Below are 20,750 nucleotides of genomic sequence, written 5' to 3'. Positions count from 1 at the left end.
GTGAGGTATGAAGTCTTTTGTTTTCATTATGAAGTCATGAATTTTTAACGTTTATATTTCAATCCATTGCAGGTAGGCTTTTTTTTTTTTTTTTTAAGAGATGAGGTTTCACCCTGTCGCCCAGGTTGGAGTGTAGTGGCGCGATCATAGCTCACTGCAATCTCCAATTCCTGGGCTCAAGCAGTCCTCCTGTCTCAGCCTCCTGAGTAGCTAGGACTACTAGTGTGCACCACCACACTCAGCTGATTGATTTATGTTTTTAGAGATAGGGTCTTGCTACATTGGTCAGGCTGATCTTGAACTCCTGGTGTCAGGCGGTGCTCCCGCCACAGCCTCCCAGAATGCTGGGATTACAGGCATGAGCCATCATGCCGGGCCTGACCCAATCATCTTTATTTAATAGCTTTCTTGCTTTCTGTCCAAAGAGATGTCCAGGAATCATCACTTATATTTTCTGTTGTGGCCTGGAGTTGGCCATTTCTCCAGGGAATCCTGGTTTCTTTTAGTGGAAAATGGTATGGATATATGAAAACCACACACTGGGTTGTTAGGGGTATCATCACCACTGTGTTGTCATTACTTCTAGACTTTTTCAGTGGATGGAACCAGGAAGAGAAAAATACATCAGGAATTCATATTAGTATTTCCACTCCAAATGTAAGATTATGAAACTTTTACTTCTTTGATTTAATTTTAAAATTTCTGTATATGTTCAAAATAACAGTGTTAATGTGACTAATACTAAGAGTTTCAGATTTTTTTGTGGTTCTATTTGTTTTAAGGACGTAGCCCACAGGGGATATGCGGTCAATTTACTGAGTTTGAAAATCACTTGAAACAATTCCCTGTGTGATTTTACCACCAGTTTGATATATGGTGATATAAATGTAAATGTTTTCCATTTTTAGGCATTGTTTTTCTTTTTAATTTGATTTTGCTTTATAATGTTATAAAACACTTAGTCTAATGTTAAAATTGTAAACCAGGTATATTCAGAGAAGAAAAGCCTTCCATCTCTGTTTATCCAACGTGTCACTTTCCTTCCCCTGCAGACTGACATTTTCATTATCCCATGGTATCTTCCCATTTTTTTTTCTTCCTTTCTATATCTATAAGCAACTACATTTCCCCTCTCTTTCTTAAATGCGTACTATTCTGCATTTTACCTTGGATCCTGGAGATCGCTCTACACTCTATAGAGATCTTCCTCATTTCTTTTTACTAGTGCACAGAACTCCATCGTGTGGCTGTCACATGCTTTATTCAACTAGTCCCCTATTAAGGACATTTGGACTCTTTCCAGTCTTTTACTGTTATAAATAGAAGCAGTGTACTTTTTGCCTTACACTATAAAAATGTTATAAAAATGTAAAATAGTGTTAGCAAGAAGTGGGTGCAGAGTTTCAATTAAAAAAAAAAAAATGTTAAACTCCTGGACAGGAAAGACAGCCAATACCAAAATGAGTGAGAGGGGCGCTGTTCTCCTCTTTCTGGCTGCCATTAAAAGTTAGGCCAAGGGCCAGGCACAGTGGCTCACACCTGAAACCCCAGCACTTTGGGAGGCCAAGGCGGGCAGATCACTTGAGCTTAGGAGTTTGAGACCAGCCTGGGCTCTAATAACAACAACAAAAACTAGCAGGGTGTGGTGGCGTGTTCCTGTGGTCCCAGCTACTCGGGAGGTTGAGGTGGGAGGATTGCTTAAGCCTGGGAGTTGGAGGTTACAGTGAGCTGAGGGCTCACCACTGCACTCCAGCCTGGGTGACATAGTGAGAGACTCCATCTTAGAAAAAAAACAAAGAGGCCAGGATTTAAGTAGGTATCACCTTCAGTAATGAGCCTGGTGGGGCTATGTTTAGTAAAATTCATTCTTTCAACCAACAGGAATAGGAGCATCCATTGTGTCAAGAGCAGCAGAGAGCGCCCAGTATCTAACCCCTTCAGTTCTGGAGCTTTTCTTCCTACCCTCAGATTGTTGACTAGGATTGTGTACCCTAAAACATTGTTGCTTGGGAATCAAATATTTAACAGATTTGGAATGGAAGATGGTGTATTAGTTTATTTAATCTTCATATTATATGAAGCATATTATCTGTATTTGGGGAAGAAACTAAACACATTATCTTTTTCCTCCAAACCTTTTTCTTCTTGTGTCCAAACATCAGAAAATGGCACTACCATTCACCCAAACCGAAACTTAGACACACACCCATTCAGTTCTTTAGTCCTTCCAAACAATTCTGAAAGTCCTTAGTTTCTCCGTAGTCTTACTACCACTACCTAACTTTTGTCCCCTGGATTACTACAACAGCCTCCTAAAATAGCGTCCCCACCACTAGTCCTACCATTGCTCCCTGAGCCACTTGCCACACTGTAGCAAGAATTTTAAAATGTCTTTATTTAAAAACAACACTATGTGACACTGGCTGGTTTAAATGCCTTACAACTACTAACCTACTGAATTCTCATAACAACTCTATGAAATTAATACTCTTCAAATGTAGGCACAGAGGGAGCCGGTAAGTAACTTCTGAAGGTCCCATGGTTAGTTTTGAACTCAGGCAATTTAACTTCAAAGTGTTTGCTCTTTTTTTTTTTTTTTTTTTTTTTTTGAGATGGAGTCTCACTCTGTCACCCAGGCTAGAGTGCAGTGGCATCTCCGCCCACAGCAACCTCTGCCTCCAGGGCTCAAACGATTCTCCTCCCTCAGCCTCCTGAGTAACTGGGATTACAGGTGTGCGCCACCACACCTGGCTAATTTTTGTATTTCTAGTAGAGATGGGGTTTTACCATGTTGGCCAGGCTAGTCTCGAACTCCTGACCTCAAGTGATCCACCCGCCTCAGCCTCCCAAAATGCTGGGATTGCAGGCACGAGCCACCACGCCTGGCCTAAAATGTGTGCTCTTAAATGCTGTTCTTTGCTGCTGATCTTTTAAACAGTATATCTGATTTTGTCACTCTCATTCAAAACATGACCATCTACCCATTGCTCTTAGGGTAATGCTAAGCTCTCAAACATGTTTTTTAAGGCCCTACCTCTCCTGCTTCATTTTGCCCCCATTTCCCCTCAGTCCCAATGTCCAAGCCACAATCACTTCTCCTATTTCTCAGTGTCTATTTCCCAGACACTTTCTAGGAGCATATTTCCTTCACTCCTCCTCCTTTAGATCTTAGCTGAGATATTTTCTAAGGCAGTTTTCTCTGATTCAGACCTTGTTTGAATTAGGGAGCGTGCTCTCATTATTCCCTGTCTATTTTCTCTCTCTCTGCATTTGTCACATTGCGTAGAAGTGACTGCTAGTAGGGTAGCTCCATGAAGGGAGTGCTGGGTTTGTCTTACTCATCGTGCATTCCTAGCACCTAGACCAATACCTGGCTGTTGGTAAAAAATTGCCAAATGAAAAAAAAGAGACTCAGAGAAGTTACTTTGTTCAGAGTTGCACAACCAAGAAACAACCAGTTTGAACATAGGTCCTTCTAACTACAGAACTTGTGTTATAAACCATGCTATGATATTAGAACATTGGGGTTTTGGTCCTTATATAATACCTTTGGAATTCCTGGGCCTCTTCAAATTGTAGGTTAACTGCTGTGGAAGGGCTGACTTTGCTCAGGTTCTCTGTAATAATCATCTTAAATGCAGTTCTCAGCCATGTTTGCTGGTGCTTTTTGTATAAATAAGTTTGTGCTCCCAGATCCTTTGTTAGGCTTATTTATTTTAAAGGAACAAATCTCTTCCGTAATATATACACTACTTTATTTATACAATTGGCCCTAGAAATGTTTTTTGAATTACCGTCTCAGGAGGAGCACTTACGTCTGAGTTCACTCAAAGGAACTAGTAATCAGTGCTATTTCGTTGTAATAGAAGGGGAATGGATGTAGAACTTGGATATTTTATCCAATTATAGTTAAAAATCTATTTTAAAGTTCAGATCTTTTCATGGCAATTCCTTCCTCCCTCTATGTATAATAGAATTAAAGCATTTTTACTAGTGATGGAGAAATGGGGTTACATAATAAATGTTCATAAAAAGTATTTCAGCTGAAATTATTCAGTGGTGATTCATTATATTATTTTCTGTTAAATTATGCTGAAAATTTATACATGCTACATTTCTACCAGATACCTGCCTATTTTTGTTAGGCAGTAGTTCTAACGTGGTTTTTCTGCCTGATGTTTCCACATTGCTTGGTGTGTATGCATAATAAAATGTATGACAGAGTGTTAATTTCCAGGCACATTCTAACTCGTAATTTACTAACCTGCAAGGACAAAAGCCTTGTCAGCCAGTGGGATTCTCTTTCTTAAATTGTAGGTATTTGGTGTGCTGCTGGTCTTCTCTATAAATGTTACATCTTGCTTAGTATTGGCACAATTTCCTATGTACACATTTTATATCCATCAAGTATGTAAATTACGTGAGGATGTAACTGTTGAAAAGGACTTTGCAATCTGATTAATAAAGCGTCTGTTCATCTCAGATCACTTTCTCCAGAATTCTGTTGAATTAAAACTGAATTTAACAATGCAAGTTTTTATTTGACAGTGAAGGTTATAATTATAAGCCCCATGTGAGCAGAACCTTTCTTGTTCCCCACTGTACCCCCAATACCTCGACCTGTGCCTGGGCGTGGAGTTGGTGTTCAGCAACTTATGTCATGATTAAATATATATTTACAGTGAAGAAAGGAAGAATTATACTAGTTGTACTTTATACCTAGATAATGGATTTTTTTTGAAGATTTCAAATTTCTTCAGTTCATTTGATTAGGTGTTGGAGTATAAACATGCAAAGATGTGGTGCATATCCCCATTCATTTTATTTATTCAACAGATATTTATCGAGTCCAGTTGCTTTGTACCAAGGCACTGTGCTAGGAGTTGGGAATACAGTAGAGAATAGTCATGGCCCTGCCCTCATGGGGCCTATAGTTTGGGAAGTGACAGATGAGAGGAGGGGAGGGAGCTGGAAACTTGGATATAAGAGTTGTAAGCCAGTGGTGTTTCTTTTTTCTTTTGCCACTTGTGTAGTATCACAGTAGTCATTACTAATCTGGTCCCTATAAGGATTTGAGTTGTTGACCCTTGGCTTAGAGTATAGTGGGAAGATAATGAGATTACAATGTGAAGATTGCCATAAGAGCCCCGTGTACTAACTGCAGGGAGACTTTAGGAGAACAAGCCCCCTTAGCTGAGAAAGTGAAGAGAAGCTCCCATGGTGTGGGATGGAGAGAACTGAAGAGTCACAGATTCAGGTTCAGATGCTTGCCTTTGGCCACAGCTGGGACTCCAGCTGTTGGTCTATAAGGGAGGGAGTGGTGTCCAGGCTGAGCTCTGAAGAGCCATCTCAGACCCAGCCCCTCCCTCTGAACTCCCAACTAGAGAGCATCCCTGCCTTTTCTGTTCTTCATGTTGGACTTCTCTGCAAGATTCTCTTTGAAAAGTGAGTTCCTTGGCTAAGAAAAGTTTGAAAATTCATGGACTAGAGGACTTCCAAAATCTCTCCAAGCCTGCCATACAGTGAGTATTATTTCTGATATTCCCTGCATGTCTAGCTAATATGCTATCAAAAAATAAAATAAAACACAACTTCTTGTCAGGTGAAAATACCTTTTGCTCCACAGAAGGTCATTCGATTGTCATGAAGGTCACAGAGGATCCATCATGATTCAGGTTCAAAACCCAAGAGCTTTCTTTCTTTTTTTTTTTTTAATAGAGTTGGAGTCTTCCTTATGTTGCCCAGGCTGGTCTTGAACTCCTGGGCTCAAGTGGTCCTCCCTCCTCAGCTTCCCAAAGTGCTAGTATAATAGATGCACTGGCCAAATTTTCTTTCTTTCTGAATTTTTTTCCCCCATAGTAGTGCCATACAGCAAAGCCTCAATTGCATCCTTAAAAGCCTGGCACAGTGGTGGCACGCCTGTAGTCCCAGCTTCTTGGGAGGCTGAAGCAGGAGGATTGCTTGAGCGTAGGAGTTTGAGACCAGCTTGGGCAACACAGCAAGACCCCATTGCTCAAATTTAAAAAGCCTTTCTTGTGTCTTCTGAAGGACTTTCTTTGAAGAGTCTCGCGCTGTATGTTGTGATGTCTGTATTTCTTTACATTTCCTTCCAGCTGTCATCACTATCTAGAATATTTATGTAGAAATATACTGGAATTGTTTGAGAGCATCTTTTCCTGAATTCTGTTTGTTCCATCTTTTTCCACTTTTCCTTTTTCATGATAGAATCTGATTATTGTGGAAATAATTTTGATCTCAGTGAGCAACAGGAACTAGTTTCACATATCTTTTGCCAGGAATTAGGCCCAAGTGAAGGGAACCAACCTCAGAAGGAAAAAAACAGTAGAAGGTTGCATGAGCATTTGTTTAGCATTTACTAGGTATGACCTTACTAATTACTTAACCCCTTTGAGTCTTAGTTTTCTCTTCTATAAAATGGTGATCATAATACCTGCCATAGAGCCTTGTTGTGAGGATTAAAAGATGAAAAGGATTTAAGTGATTAGCCTGGTGTTTGGCCTGCTGTAGGCACTTAAGTTGGAATCTGTCACTTCTTTCCCTTTTTTCTGTGCTGTTTAATATTCCTTCCTTTCTTTGGGATTTTTCTTCCTTCCTCTTTTCCTTCTTTCTCACAAGTATTTGTTGAACACCTACTATAAGCCAGTGATTAAAACAGCACCTGTTGTCAGGAGGCATACATTCTGGTGTCTCCTCCATACTAAGATGCAAATACTGATACGGTTTGGCTCTGTGTGCCCCTCCAGATCTCATCTTGAATTGTAATCCCTATAATCCCCAAGTGTCAAGGGAGGAACCGGTGGGAGGTGATTGGATCCTGGAGGCAGTTCATCCTGTGCTGTTCTCGCGATAGTGAGTGAGTTCTCATGAGATCTGATGGTTTTATAAGGGGCTCTTCCCCCTTGGTTCTTTACTCTTTTCTCTGCTGCCACCACATCAAGAAGGTCCTTGCTTCCTCTTTGCCTTCCACCATGATTGTGAGTTTCCTGAGGCCTCCCCAGCTATGTGGAACTGCAAGTCAGTTAGACTTCTTTCCTTTATGAATTACCCAGTCTTGGGTATTTCTTTATAGCAGTGTGAGAATGGACTAATACAGTTACTGTAAGGAGCTAGTATCCAGAATAAAGAACTTCTTCAAAGAATATCTGTGATTGGCTAATAAACACATGAAAAGATGTTCAGCATCATTAGTCATTAGGGAAATGGAAATCAAAACTACAGCAAGATCACCCATCACACCCACTAGGATGACTGTAATAAAAAAGATAATATAACAAAAAAGGATATGGAGAAATTGGAATTCTTGTACATTGTTAATGAGAATCTAAAATGGTACAGCTACTTTGGAAAACAATCTGGCAGTTGCTCAAAATGTTAAACATGAGTTACCGTATCACCCAGCAGTTCTGCTCCTAGGTGTCCACTCAGGAGAAATGAAAATATGTCCATATGAAAACTTGTACAGAAATATTCCGAGTAGTAGTATTCATAATAGCTAAAAAGAAATAATCCAAGTGTTCATCAACTAACGGACAGGTAAAATGTGGTAAATCCATAAAATGGGATATTATCTGACAATAAAAAGGAATGCGGTGAGTGATAGACACTACAGCATGGATGAACCTTGAAAACTTTGTGGAAAGTTACAGAAGACCACATATATTATATGAGCTCATTTATATTAAATGTCCAAAATAGGCAAATCTAGAGCGATAGAAAGCAGATTAGTGTTTGGCAAGGGGTGAGGTGGGCGGGGCAGGGAAGCAGGAGGTGGGTGATAGGGATGGACTGCTAATAGGTCTGGGGTTTTGTTTTGGGATGAGGAAAATGTTTTAAAGTTCTGGAGATGGCTGCGCAACTCTGTAAATATACTAGAAATCTGTCAAATTGTACATGAATAATGGCTGAAACTTATGGTTTGTAAATTATATCTCAATAAAACTGTTCAAAAATGCAGTTTCCCTCTTCTTTTGTATCTTCAACCATTTAACAGGTTCTTCCTCTTCAGGATATGAATATTCGCTGGCCTCCCATCCTAAAACAAAACAGGACAAAATACAAACCCCACTCTGGGCTCCCTTGCTGCTGCCATCCCATGTTTTTTCTTCCCTTCACAGCTAAGACTCCTAAAAGTTAGAAAATAAGTGATTTAGTAATAGTTCACTGTAGAAAAGTAAGAAATTATGGATAAGCAGAAAGAAGAAAATCTTTAGACATTTAATATAATCACCTAGAGATAATCACCACAGTATTAACATTTATATAATTTTACATTAAAAGTTGACATCTTGGGTTTTTATTTCCAAAGAAGAGTACTATTATAAGGAAAGGTTTGTTAAGTTAGTGTACTAAGGTAGAACATGGAATATTTTTAAAAATATCTTAATCTTCTGTAATAATATTAAGCCTGGTGGGCTTTTATGCATGATTTGATTTTGTTTTGTTTTGTTTTGTTTGAGGTGGAGTCTGACTCTGTCATCCATGCTGGAGTGCAGTAGCGCGATACTGGCTCACTGCAACCTCTGCCTCCTGGGTTCAAGCGATCTCCTGCCTGAGCCTCCCCAGTCGCTGGGTTTACAGGCGTGTGCTACCACCCCTGGCTAATTTTTGTATTTTTACTAGAGATGGTTTTTCGCCATGTTGGCCAGGCTGGTGTCGAACTGCCAGCCTCAGGTGATCTGCCCTCCTCAGCTTCCCAAAGTGCTGGGATTACAGGTGTGAGGCACCACGCCCAGCCAGTTTGATTTTTTAACTTTTAGGAATTGTCTGAATCAAATTTGAGGTCATAAAAACCTAATGCATTGGAAGCTTTCACTCTCATTAGACAGTGTGGGTGGATGGAATGCATAATGCCTTGTTGCCTTTTAGCCCATACTTATTACATGGCTTTTGCTTAAGCTGCAGCTTGATATCATGGAAGGATTTTGGTCTTGAATATTTTCGGGTGTTTTAAAGCCATGCCCTGTGAAATAAAAATTTCATGGATTCTGTTCAGCTTCTCTGGACTTTGGACTGACTGTTCAAAATTGGCTGACATTGGCTGTGAATTAGGATGTCAGCTGATAAGATGGATAGATCTCCTGCTTTAGAATCATATTGAACTAATTTCATTGATCTTTTCTCCTTTTGCCTGTGCAGAGTTAGACTGGCTGAGCAACCCAAGCTTTTGTGTTGGATCCATAACGTCCCTGAGCCAACAGACTGAAGCAGCCCCAGCCCATGTTTCTGAAGGGTCACCGCTGACAAGGTAGTTTTTGTTTGACAGATGTGTTTTCATTTTTGTCCGTTTACTATCTATAGCTTAGCTGAAATGATGCTCCTTAGAAAACTCTAATAAAAGAGCTATGTAAAACTCTTACTTAAAGTAATGAGGTGATCTTTGACTATTTTCCCTTACCTCTTGTATTAATTTTTTTTTCTTTGCTTTGCAGTGGCAAGTACGTGACACAGTTAGTGCCTGTAATTAGGCCAAGAGGGAAATGGCATCATTGTGATTCTCAAGTAACTTTACTAGCCTCATTAGTAACCTTTAGAATATCATAATTCAGATTTTTTTTTTAGTTGCATTTTCAACCCTTTTGTAAAAATAGAGGGAGCTTGTATAATATAAGATTAAAAATGGCATGAAAACATCAGGGAAAGCAAGATGGCACACATCTCTCCTCAACTGTGAAAGAATTTTGTTTTAGATCATTGAACTGAGAAATAAGTTCTCTCACAAATATAGACTAGATGATTTCATTAATAGGGTTAATAGGCTATGAAACCCCATACTCTAAATGTGTAAGAAGCCTCTGGAAATTGAGAATAGTTGATGCGTGAGAGGAAGCTGGTAGATATTAGATACTTCAGTAATGAGGAAGAAGAGCTCATTGTCATCTCCGAAAACACGGACCACAATTAAATGTTTTGTTTTTTTCTATTAACGACATGCTGACATAATATGTGGCACTGAAAATAAACCTTTTATAATGATTTTTTTTTTGAAATTTGTTTTTATTTTTTTTAAAATAAAGATGAGGTCTTGCTACGTTGCCCAGGCTTGTCTCAAACTCCCGAGCACCTTCAACAGTCCTCTTGCCTTGGCATCCCAAAGTGCTAGGATTATAGGAGTGAGTCTCCATACCCAGTCAACTTTTAATAATGTCTTAAAAAATACTATATTTGGTAAGTGGTAGGTTACTTTCATTTAAAGATGTGTAAGTATGAAAGTATAGGTTTAGAAACTATTAAAATTAGAATTTCTTCACCTGTTTTTATTTTAGGTCCAATTCCTGAGTCTTGCAGGTAAGGTGTAATCCAGGAAGTTACTGTATAAGATATGGGCAAATAGTAAATCTGTGTGAACATGTATAGAGTTCCCTCTTAAATATTTGTTGACTTATTTACATAGTATTATTTTTCCTACATCTTTTTAGAAAGTAATTCTAATGTTGATTTTCCCAAACAGGAGTCCTCTGAAATCAGAGCCTTCGGATGAAAGTGACACTGACAAAAAGCTCAAACAAATAAGCAGAAAAAAGAAGAAAGAGAAAAAGAAAAAAAGGAAGCATCAGCATCATAGGAAAACAAAGAGGAAGCATGGGCAGTCGAGTAGCAGCAGGTCTGAGACAGACACCGATTCTGAAAAGGACAAACCTTCCAGAGGCGTCGTAGGCAGTAAAAGGGAATCTGAGAAACTGAAGTAGGTTGCTGTTCTCAAGCACCTATGATATTTTAAGTCCTGAGTTTTTCTCCCTTAATTGTTGTCACAAATTAGATACTCAAATAACCATGTAGTCACTCAATCAGAAGAGAGCTCTACCATTATATCAGCTTCAAAAAGAGAAGGGAAAAAATTAAGGACATGATTTTATTTGAGAAATGTTATTTAGACATAGTGATGATTGTGTGAGTCTGGTTCAGACAACAAGTCCTTGGGATTTTCAGAAGATGGCAGATGTGCCGCGGCAGGTCTGTGAGCCAGTGCACCTCACAGATAAGGGATCCCCCTCTGAGGGCCGTGGGTCTCCACGCTCAGGGTAAGGGAAGCATCTCTCTCTGCCTTCATCTATCTTTCATTCAGTCACTGCTATCAACTCCTGTGTGTATACATGATCACACACCCTTTTAAGATTAACATAGCACTTAAATAATTGTTACATTTGTCCTTTTCCTTTTCTCTTTCATATTTGTTTAAGACCACTATGTTGAAGGTGGTGGAAAACAGCTCATGACTACAGTATTTCCATTCCTTGGGGGCTTTATTTCTCCCATATTTTACTCTGCTTTCTTTTTTTTTTTTTTTTTTTTTTTTTTTTTTTTGTTGGCGGGGGGACAGGGTTTCACTTCTGTTACCCAGGCTGGAGTGCAGTGACGCGATCTCGGCTCACTGCAACCTCTACCTCCCGGATTCAAGTGATTCTCCTGCCTCAGCCTCCTGAGTAGCTGGGATTACAGGCGTCTGCCACCACGCCTAGCTAATTTTTTGTATTTTTAGTAGAGACAGGGTTTCACCGTGTTGGCCAGGCTGGTCTTGAACTCCTCACCTCAGGTGATCCACCCACCTCGGCCTCCCAAAGTGCTGGGATTACAGGCATGAGCCACTGCGGCCTACTCTGCTTTCTACCTTCAGCATATTGTTCAATTCATTCTACAGGATGGCCACAGCATAGGTGCTCAATACACCTTTTTCTCTGTGCCTAGTTGAATGTCTTCCTAAGTAGAGGGGTATTTGCCTGTGGATGGGACAGGTGGTATATGGTAAAACTACCTGAATTATTGCTCATTTAACTTTCTCCTTTTTTTGCTTATATGGTCTAGAAGAGAGAAAACCTAGGTACCTGTCTAGAACATCGCTAAAAAAGATATAGTGCTGTTGAGATTTTTGCAACTCTTCAGGATTTTTTTTTCCTTTTTTTAGACAGAGTCTCATTCTGTCACCCAGGCTGGTGTGCAGTGGTATGATCTTGCCTCACTGCAACCTCTGCCTCCCGGGTTCAAGCGATTCTCTTGCCTCACCCTCCCAAGTAACTGGGACTACGGGCACGCACCACCCCACCCAGCTAATTTTTGTATTTTTAGTAGAGATGGGGTTTTGCCGTGTTGGCCAGGCTGGTCTCGAATTCCTGGCCTCAAGCAGTCCACCTGCCTCAGCTTCCCAAAGTGCTGGGATTACAGGCATGAGCCACTGCACCTGGCCTTCAGGAGTTAGTTACTTCCATTGTGTGCTTAGAAGTCCCATTGATGTCAGCGAGGGCTCTGTGTTGGAGCAAGTCTGGAAACTGGCCCTTAATGTTTCCATTCCAAGAGACAGTCACTGCAGGCTTATGGGATCTCTCTGATAACAGATCAGTGTTGGAGAGCTCTACCTGTAACCCAAGCTTGTTTTTTTTTTTTTTTTTGAGACAGAGTCTTGCTGTGTCAGTCAGGCTGGAGTGCAGTGGCACGATCTCAACTGACTGCAATCTCCGCCTCCCGGGCTCAAGCAAGTCTCCTGCCTCGGCCTCCCAAGTAGCTAGGATTACAGGCGTGTGCCACCATGCCTGGCTAGTTTTTGTATTTTTAGTAGAGATGGGGTTTCTCCATGTTGACTCGGCTGGTCCTGAACTCCTGACCTCAGGTAATCCGCCTGCCTCTGCCTCCCAAAGTGCTGGGATTACAGCCATGAGCCACCATGCCCAGCCCCCAAGCTTGCTCTTTAGAGGAAAAAATAAAGCGGTTGAGCAAAAAGGTTCTGAATTTGACTGAATTTTTGAGGGTAGGAATCTGGCCTGTCTTGCTTACCACTATATTCCCACAGCACTTGATGCACAGGGCCCGATAGAGAGTAAGCACTGAATTTGTTTTTATTACGTGAATGAATGAATATATTATTGGTATCCTTACTTTTTACTGTATCTTTAAAGCAAGCTACTTTAATTGGTATGTCTTCCCAAAACTCACCTTTTAGCTACTTGTCCTTTTTTATAGCTGGGGACAATGAGTTTTAAAGGATTTCCCGAAACCACACAGAAACTGTCTTTAGAACTTGAAGGATAGTTAATTTCAGCCTATGCTTAATCATGTCAGGGAATCTTTATAGCCTCTTGATAGTTTTATGATCCAGATAGCATTTTTAAGTTTATTGATACTTTGTAGACTATCCTTATTAAGATTGTTCTTGTCCTTCTGTTTTACTGTCTTGTTATTAACTTATGTATTCTCTTCCTGGGAAGGTGACCTGGAAGAATTATTTATTTCCACATAGACAAGGACTGCAATACTAGTGAGTTGTGAGAGTGTTTCTGTGATGTCAGGAAAATGGGTTCATGAGGGTAGCAGACCCTGTGAGACTCTGTTTCAGGGTGATGACAAATGACCTTCCCCAGAGGCCACAGCTACTAACTGACCTTGAGTTTCTGGGATGAGCTTTCCCTCACCTTTAGGTGGAGGCAGCTCCTTCCTTGCACACAGCCCAGACTACCACATCCTGCTTCCTTAGCTCAGTACCACCAAGGGGAGAGGAAAGGACCTGTTGACTCCTCAGGGGTGGTCTGCAGCTGGCCTCTCCTTTTTTTCTCCCAGTTGGCTTTCCATTTCTTTCTTGAATGAATCAATCAGTTTGCAGTAGACTCTCCATCTTTTCATTGCCCCTTATGGCTTTTGTTGGCAGATAACCCTCTGCAGTTGTTCTGAAGGGAAATGTGTTGAAATCTCCATACATTAACCTGAGGCTCATCATTCAACAACTATTTATTGAGTAGCTAGTGTTCCTGAAATGCCATTCCCTTGTATTCCCTGCCAAGAATAACTAAGAAGCCTCCAGAATCTTTGTTTGTACCTGGGCAGAGCTGAAAAGCAGAGATGGAGCAACAGTTAATGGCTGTTTTGACTACTTTGGCACCTTCTTGTGTCAGCAGCATTATGAACTGATTTTCTTTAGAGGAAGAAGATGTTAGATGCCAGAAAAACCTTCCCTCCCTCTCACTTAACGCCCCGGGAGTGGTTCCTTTTGTATCTGAGCTGAAAGTCTGCCAGCCTACACATTGGTTCAGAGAGATAGATTAGGGTCTTGTCTTCAGGGGAGCCTCGTGATTCTGCCCTTTATGTACAAGGTCCAGACGTATAAGCAAAACGGCAAACACAGAGTCCAGACCATAAAAATGAGGCTGAGACCAAGCCTAAGTAATGTTGGAGGCTGAACAGTTCAGAGCAATGGCTTTTCTGAGAGGTTTTGAGTTGGAATAAACTATCTAGGCACTTTCAAGTAAGTTAGGTGAAGTTAGGGCAGTGCACTTGAATGTCAGTGGTTGTCACCTTGGGAGGTGTGGGAGTTCCCTCTGCCTAGCCCTCTAAGGTGCCTCAGAGCAGGAATACTTTAAAGACTTTGTTTATAAATATATTTGAAATTCAGGTTACAGTAATCTAAATGAAACATTTTAAAAGAACTCCTGTATACCTATATTCTTCAGGTTAATTTTTGAGATAGGAAGACTTTTGTTGGTAGAGTGTCATTTAGTGGTGACAGGTTTTGCTTTATTTATTTATTTATTTTTTATTTTTATTTTTATTTTTTTTTTTTTGAGACGGAGTCTGGCTCTGTGCCCCAGGCTGGAGTGCAGTGGCCGAATCTCAGCTCACTGCAATCTCCTCCCCCCGGGTTCACGCCATTCTCCTGCCTCAGCCTCCCGAGTAGCTGGGACTACAGGTGCCCGTCGCCTCGCCCGGCTAGTTTTTTGTATTTTTTAGTAGAGACGGGGTTTCACCGTGTTCGCCAGGATGGTCTCGATCTCCTGACCTCGTGATCTGCCCGTCTCGGCCTCCCAAAGTGCTGGGATTACAGGCTTGAGCCACCGCGCCCAGCCTTATTTTTTAAAACTCTTTGCCCAGAGTGAGAGTCCTCTTCCATCTCTGTGGCACATGTACATTTCATGTACTTGGGTGTGTTTGATGCTATGTGGAGTTTGAAGTGTTTAACTCTCATATTGCTGAAAATACCAGCTGTGTCACTGGAAGATTTTTAAAGTGCTTCTCCCTTCTTCTTCCTTTGTCTCACAGTCAAGGAAATAATGCTGCAGCTGATACTGGACATCGCTTTGTTTGGCTTGAGGACATTCAGGCTGTGACGGGAGAAACCTTCAGAACAGATAAGAAACCAGATCCTGCGAACTGGGAGTACAAGTCTCTCTACAGAGGGGATATAGCAAGGTAGCCACCTTGTTTTGCCCCAGTTTTCGCTGTAGGAAAGTAACTTTTTTCTCCTCGGAACTCTCTTGGCACTGTCTGTCTGCCTGTTTCTGTCTTTCATCAGTTCTGTTGGGTTTTATTTATTGCATTGTTCAGGCACGTGTCTTATCTCATATTCTAAAATGAAAGCTTAATGCTTGAATTCAAGTCAGATTAATCTTGTTTATTCCTGGTGCTTGCCATAGTGCCTGGCACAGTAGACGTTCAATAAGTATTTGTTGAATAAGTGAATCCAAAAGTACCTTGTAATAATTAATTGTGACAGATATCTGGTAACCATTTGGTCTAACCTATATGCCATTTTTTAAAGTGGCAAAGCTTTTATTTATCCACCCCCAACTTCTGTCATTTAAAAAATGACATTTAGTGGTAAGGACTTTCTCAAAATGTTTCTAGCATATACCATCAGATAATCATAAAAATCATAAGAAAAAATCATAAAAAATAGGTGATACTTGCTTTAGTAATAGAGTTTGAACTTTTCCCCTCTAATCTGGCAATCAAAAATATTTGAGTACTTACTAAACCCTTTAGACCAAACTTGTCCAACCCAAATTTGTAAACTTTCTTAAAACATTATGACATTTTTTTGTGATTTTTTTTTTTTTTTAAACTCATCAGCTATTATTAGTGTTAGTGTATTTTATGTGTGGCCCAAGACAATTCTTCATCCAATGGGGCCCAGGGAAACCAAAAGATTGGGTACGGTATTAGTCCATTTTCGTACTGTTGTGAAGAAATACCTGAGACTAGGTAAATTTTAAAGAAAAAGAGTTTTAATGGACTCACAGTTCTACATGGCTGGGGAGACTTCACAATCATGGCAGAAGGTGAAAAAGGAGCAAAGGCACGTCTTACATGGTGGCTGCTCTTTATAAAACCAGGAGAATTGCCCTTTATAAAACCACAAGAATGGCACAGGAAAGACCTGCCCCATGATTCAATTACCTCCCACCAGGCCCCTCCCACGATGTGGGGATTATGGGAGCTACAGTTCAAGATGAGATTTGGGTGGGGACACAGCCAAACCGTATCTGATACCCCTGCTTTAGACATTTAGTACTTTGTGAGAAATCGTGAGGAACATAAAGAACAGTAACACACTATCTGTTCCCAAACAGTTTACAGATAATGAGAATTGAAGACAGAGAATCATCAGTTTTAGAATACAAAGACAAGAGGAGATCTTGAAGATCATTATTCCTTATAGACTAATGACTTTGTGAAATAAATTTCCATTTCCATTATTTTGCTGTGTCTCCAACTTTTAATCCTGTTGTCACTTACCCTGACATTATACCTCACCATGTAAGCAATTCCAACTAAAATTTCCTTCCTGATGAGTTGTTTTATTCAGTACATATTTAATCTACCTACTGTCAGTAGAAACTTTATGGTTGAGCATAAATGACTATTATATTTTCAATGTATTCATGTATTTTTGAGTTATCTTAATGCTCCTTGAGGTATTACTTGGTTTTCTGTGCCACCAAAGGCACACCCAGATGTGGTAGATTCCCAAGAAAAGATGGGCAGTTGGGCCAGGCATGGTAGCTCATGCCTGTCATCCCAGCACTTTGGGAGGCCGAGGTGGGTGGATCACTTGAGGTCAGGAGTTCTAGACCAGCCTGGCCAACATGGTGAAACCCCATCTTCACTAAAAATACAAAAATTAGCTGGGCATGTTGTCGCATGCCTGTAATCCCAGCTACTGGGGGAGCTGAGGCAGGACAATCGCTTGAACCTAGGAGATGGAGGTTGCAGTGAGCCGAGATTGTGCTACTGCACTCCAGCCTGGGTGACAGAGTAAGACTCCATCTCAAAAAAAAAAAAAAAAGATGAGCAGTCAACAAACAGAGGTTGGACATGAGATAGTGGCCATGGTGCTGTGTGTGTTGTTTCACTTAAGTCAGCCTGTCTGATCCTCACAGCTGCTTGTGAGGAGGAGGAGGAGAACCCTGTTCATTTCACAAATGAGGAAAAGGAATTGCGGAGAGGTTAAGTAACTGCACAAGATCATGCAGCCAGGCAGCCGCAGGGTTGGGATTTGAACCCTCATGTCTCTGACTTCACATTTCAAATGTTCTTTCACTGCCCATGCAGAAAGATGAGACAGGGTGTGTGGTTTTCTAGATTTGGAAACAGAGGACTCTGGTTCTCATTCTGACTTTGCCATTTACTAGCAATATAGTTCCAGGCAAGTCATCCGACCTGTCTGAGCCTCTCTTGCTTCATTTGTAAATTGGAAATTGCAACTTCTGCCATGGCTTGTGCTCAAATATCAGAATATTTGATGTGGAATTGGAAATTGGTGTGCAAACATAAAGGGTTAGTATTTATTAATAGATGAAAAGAGGAGAACGTACTAACGAAGAGTGGCTCTTGAGCTTCTGCTCATGAATGGCACAGACTTAGGAAGAAGGTAATTGGAAACAGCCTTATTAATCTAAACCTCAAGGATGCCACTGCTAAAGGGCTTAGGGCATTGTGATTTCCTAGCCATTTGGTAAAGTTTACACAAGACACATCTTGCCTGGATTAGTAGCTGGATTAGTAACTGTTAGTGTCCAGTTCTGAGAAGATATTGATACTATGGCCGTCTGAGCTGGTCAGAAGACAGTGAGAATACTGTCAGTGAGCAATGGGCTTCATGCCTCAAGTGCATAGAAGTCAATACTATGGCACCAGCTTTTGAGAGAAGCAGCAGCTTTATTGCAAGGTCAACAGGAGGCAGCACTTGAATCTGTCTCCCCCAAATGGGGTCTGTGTTTTAGAGGAAGAGAGTAACTGTGAGGGAGATAGGAAACTGCATTGAGGCGTGATTTGATTGGGTTATGGAGACAGACAGTGTAGGGTTCTTGTCTCTTTTTTTTTTTTCTATTGAGACGGAGTCTCGCTCTGTCGCCCAGGCTGGAGTGCAGTGACGTGATCTTGACTCACTGCAACCTCCGCCTCCTGGGTTCAAATGATTCTCTACCTCAGTCTCCTAAGTAACTGGGACTACAGGCATGTGCTACCATGCCCGACTAATTTTTTTTTTCCATATGCCACTAAAATTTGCCCAAGTTTATTCAACTTGCATTCATTTTGATTGCCTGGAGCTTTGGATTTAATTCTTCCATCCCACTTTGTATCTTTCATTTGCTTCACTCTCTCTAGCTTTTATTCTTTCTTTCTCTTTTCCATTGGGCCAGTGCACCTGACCCAACTCACATGCATGGACTCTGGGAAGGTAAATGCCCGGCTGATTTTTTGTATTTGTGTATTTTTAGTAGAGATGGGCTTTCACCATGTTAGCCAGGATGGTCTCAATCTCCTGACCTCATGATCCACCCACCTCAGCCTCACAAAGTGCTGAGATTACAGGTGTGAGCCTCTGTGCCCGGCCTGTGGGTTCTTGGCTCTTAAGTTCATGTGGCAGCAACTCCCCTCACTTCTTAATTTGGTCCGTGCTCCTTGGTTCAGGTACCTTGGTTCCCTATGTGGTTAATTAACATTTTTGTTCCCTGGCTTTGGGGTCACCAATTGGGCACACTTGATTCACCTGCACGAGCTTGTGACTGGCGAGCTGTGGGTCCATGCAACTGAAAAACAACTCATCGTTCTGTTATTGACAAAGTTGAAGTAGTTTGAACTGGTTCTGCAGTTAACAATTTTGTGTCGGGTACTGAATTTTCACACTTTAGGGGGAACACTGACACACTGAGAGCATTGAAATGAAGGTGAACACTTAAAATTTGACTAGCACTGTCATGTAAGGACTAAATGGGCATTTAGCCTAGGCAGGGATATGATCATTGTTTTTTTTTTCTTTTTTTCCCCCATCCCACCCCCGATCATTGTCTTTTAAGCTTGGTTGGACTGCCCTTTGGAGGCTGGATTGACAATGTTTTGTGTGACTTGTGAAGTTAGAACCAGTACTAATGAGTGGAAGTTCCAGGAGGTCAGATTTGACTCCGTATAGAGTAGCACATCCTCTACTCCTATGAGCATCCCGCTGTGACACTGTGTACGGGAGGATTGTGGTGAGCAGGGGTTAGGTTCTAAAGTTAGTGAATAACTTGAGAAAATTAGAGTCAAACTATATTTGGAAAATTCCTTAAGACTAATATACTGTCTGATAGTGAAGTTCAGCTCAGTCCGTTTTTTCTCCGTTTTTGGAATAGACTGTTATTTCTTTGGCTATACACCAGATAAAATAGTTGGCTTATGTTTAGGAGCCAACTTTGATAAAAGAATAGTTTAAACTTATCTAACCCTTACTGTATGGCAGACACTCTTCTAAGGACTTTACATATATAAAGATTTTTGGCCAAGTGCAGTGACCCACACTTGTAGTGCCAGCACTTTGGGAGGTCAAGACAGGAGGATTGCTTCAGGCCGGGGGTTCAAGACAAGGCTTAACAACATAGTGAGGCTGTGTCTCTACAAAAAATTAAAAAATTAGCTGAGTGTGGTGGCGTGTGCCTGTAGTCCAGCTATTTAGGAGGCTGAAGCGGGAGGACTGCTGAAGGAGTTTGAGGCTGCAGTGAGCTATATTGCATCACTGCACTCCAGCCTGGGCAACAGAGGGAAACCCTACAAATTTTTTTGTAGACCGGTGCAGTGGCTCACACCTGTAATCCCTGTATTTTTAGTAGAGATGGGGTTTCACCATGTTAGCCAGGATGGTCTCAATCTCCTGACCTCGTGATCCGCCTACCTTGGCCTCCCAAAGTGCTGAGGTGGGCAGATCGCTTGAGGTCAGGAGTTCAAGACAGCCCGGCTAAATTTTGTATTTTTAGTAGAGATGGGGTTTTACCATGTTGGCCTTCGTTGATCCACCCACCTCGGCCTCCCAAAGTTCTGGGATTACAGGTGTGAGCTACCACGCCCGGCCGTTAGTTGATTATTTGATAAGGATTTTGTAGGAAAAGTGCCTTCATTTGGGGGAACTTTGTGTTAAATTACAGCCTAGGTCTTGTATAATTATTAAGATCTTATGGTAACTGATAAATTGGATACAACCTAAATGTCTAACAATTGGGAAATGGTTAAATAAATTATGGCACATTCATACAATGGAACAGTTTGAAGTCAATAAAAATTATATTTTCTAAGATTAATGGTATGGAGAGATGCTTAAAAGTAGGAAGGAAGGCCTGAAACTATGTGATATCAACTATTTTTAAAAAGGATGTATGTGCACACATATAAATACATACCGAAACATATATAGTGTCTGAAAGTAGATAATAATATAGGCCAGTAACATTTTTCCCCTTCCCTTATCATTTCCATCTAATTTGTTATAAAAATGCAGCTGTTAGTTTAAAGTCAGGAAACAGTAAACATTTTTCAAGAGATTATATGAATATCTAAAATACTGTATATTTTTTGTGAGACTAATGAGGAATCAATACTATTAAAAGAGGATTAAGGAGAACAAAACTAGCTTTTTGACTTTGTTCCTTAGGGAATAGTAGCCTTGTTTAGAACTACATTAGTGCTATATATATATATATATTTTTTTTTTTTTTTTTTTT

General features: G+C 40.8%; 1 protein-coding gene across 1 annotated transcript in view; it reads left to right on the top strand.

The window, feature by feature from the left end:
• The window catches only part of NRDE2 (NRDE-2, necessary for RNA interference, domain containing), a 52,672-nt gene that overhangs the window by 3,987 nt on the left and 27,935 nt on the right, over positions 1-20,750 (top strand). Inside the window, exons 2-4 of the mRNA XM_011974313.1 lie at positions 9,157-9,265; positions 10,469-10,702; positions 15,037-15,186. The gene's annotated coding sequence lies outside the window, so the exon portion shown is untranslated. The remainder of the gene's footprint in view (positions 1-9,156; positions 9,266-10,468; positions 10,703-15,036; positions 15,187-20,750) is intronic.

This window comes from Mandrillus leucophaeus, unplaced genomic scaffold (assembly GCF_000951045.1).
Source record: "Mandrillus leucophaeus isolate KB7577 unplaced genomic scaffold, Mleu.le_1.0 Scaffold144, whole genome shotgun sequence".
NCBI lineage: Eukaryota > Metazoa > Chordata > Mammalia > Primates > Cercopithecidae > Mandrillus > Mandrillus leucophaeus.
The sequence above is the reverse complement of the archived record's forward strand: the minus strand, read 5'-3'. Positions and strand labels throughout refer to the sequence as shown.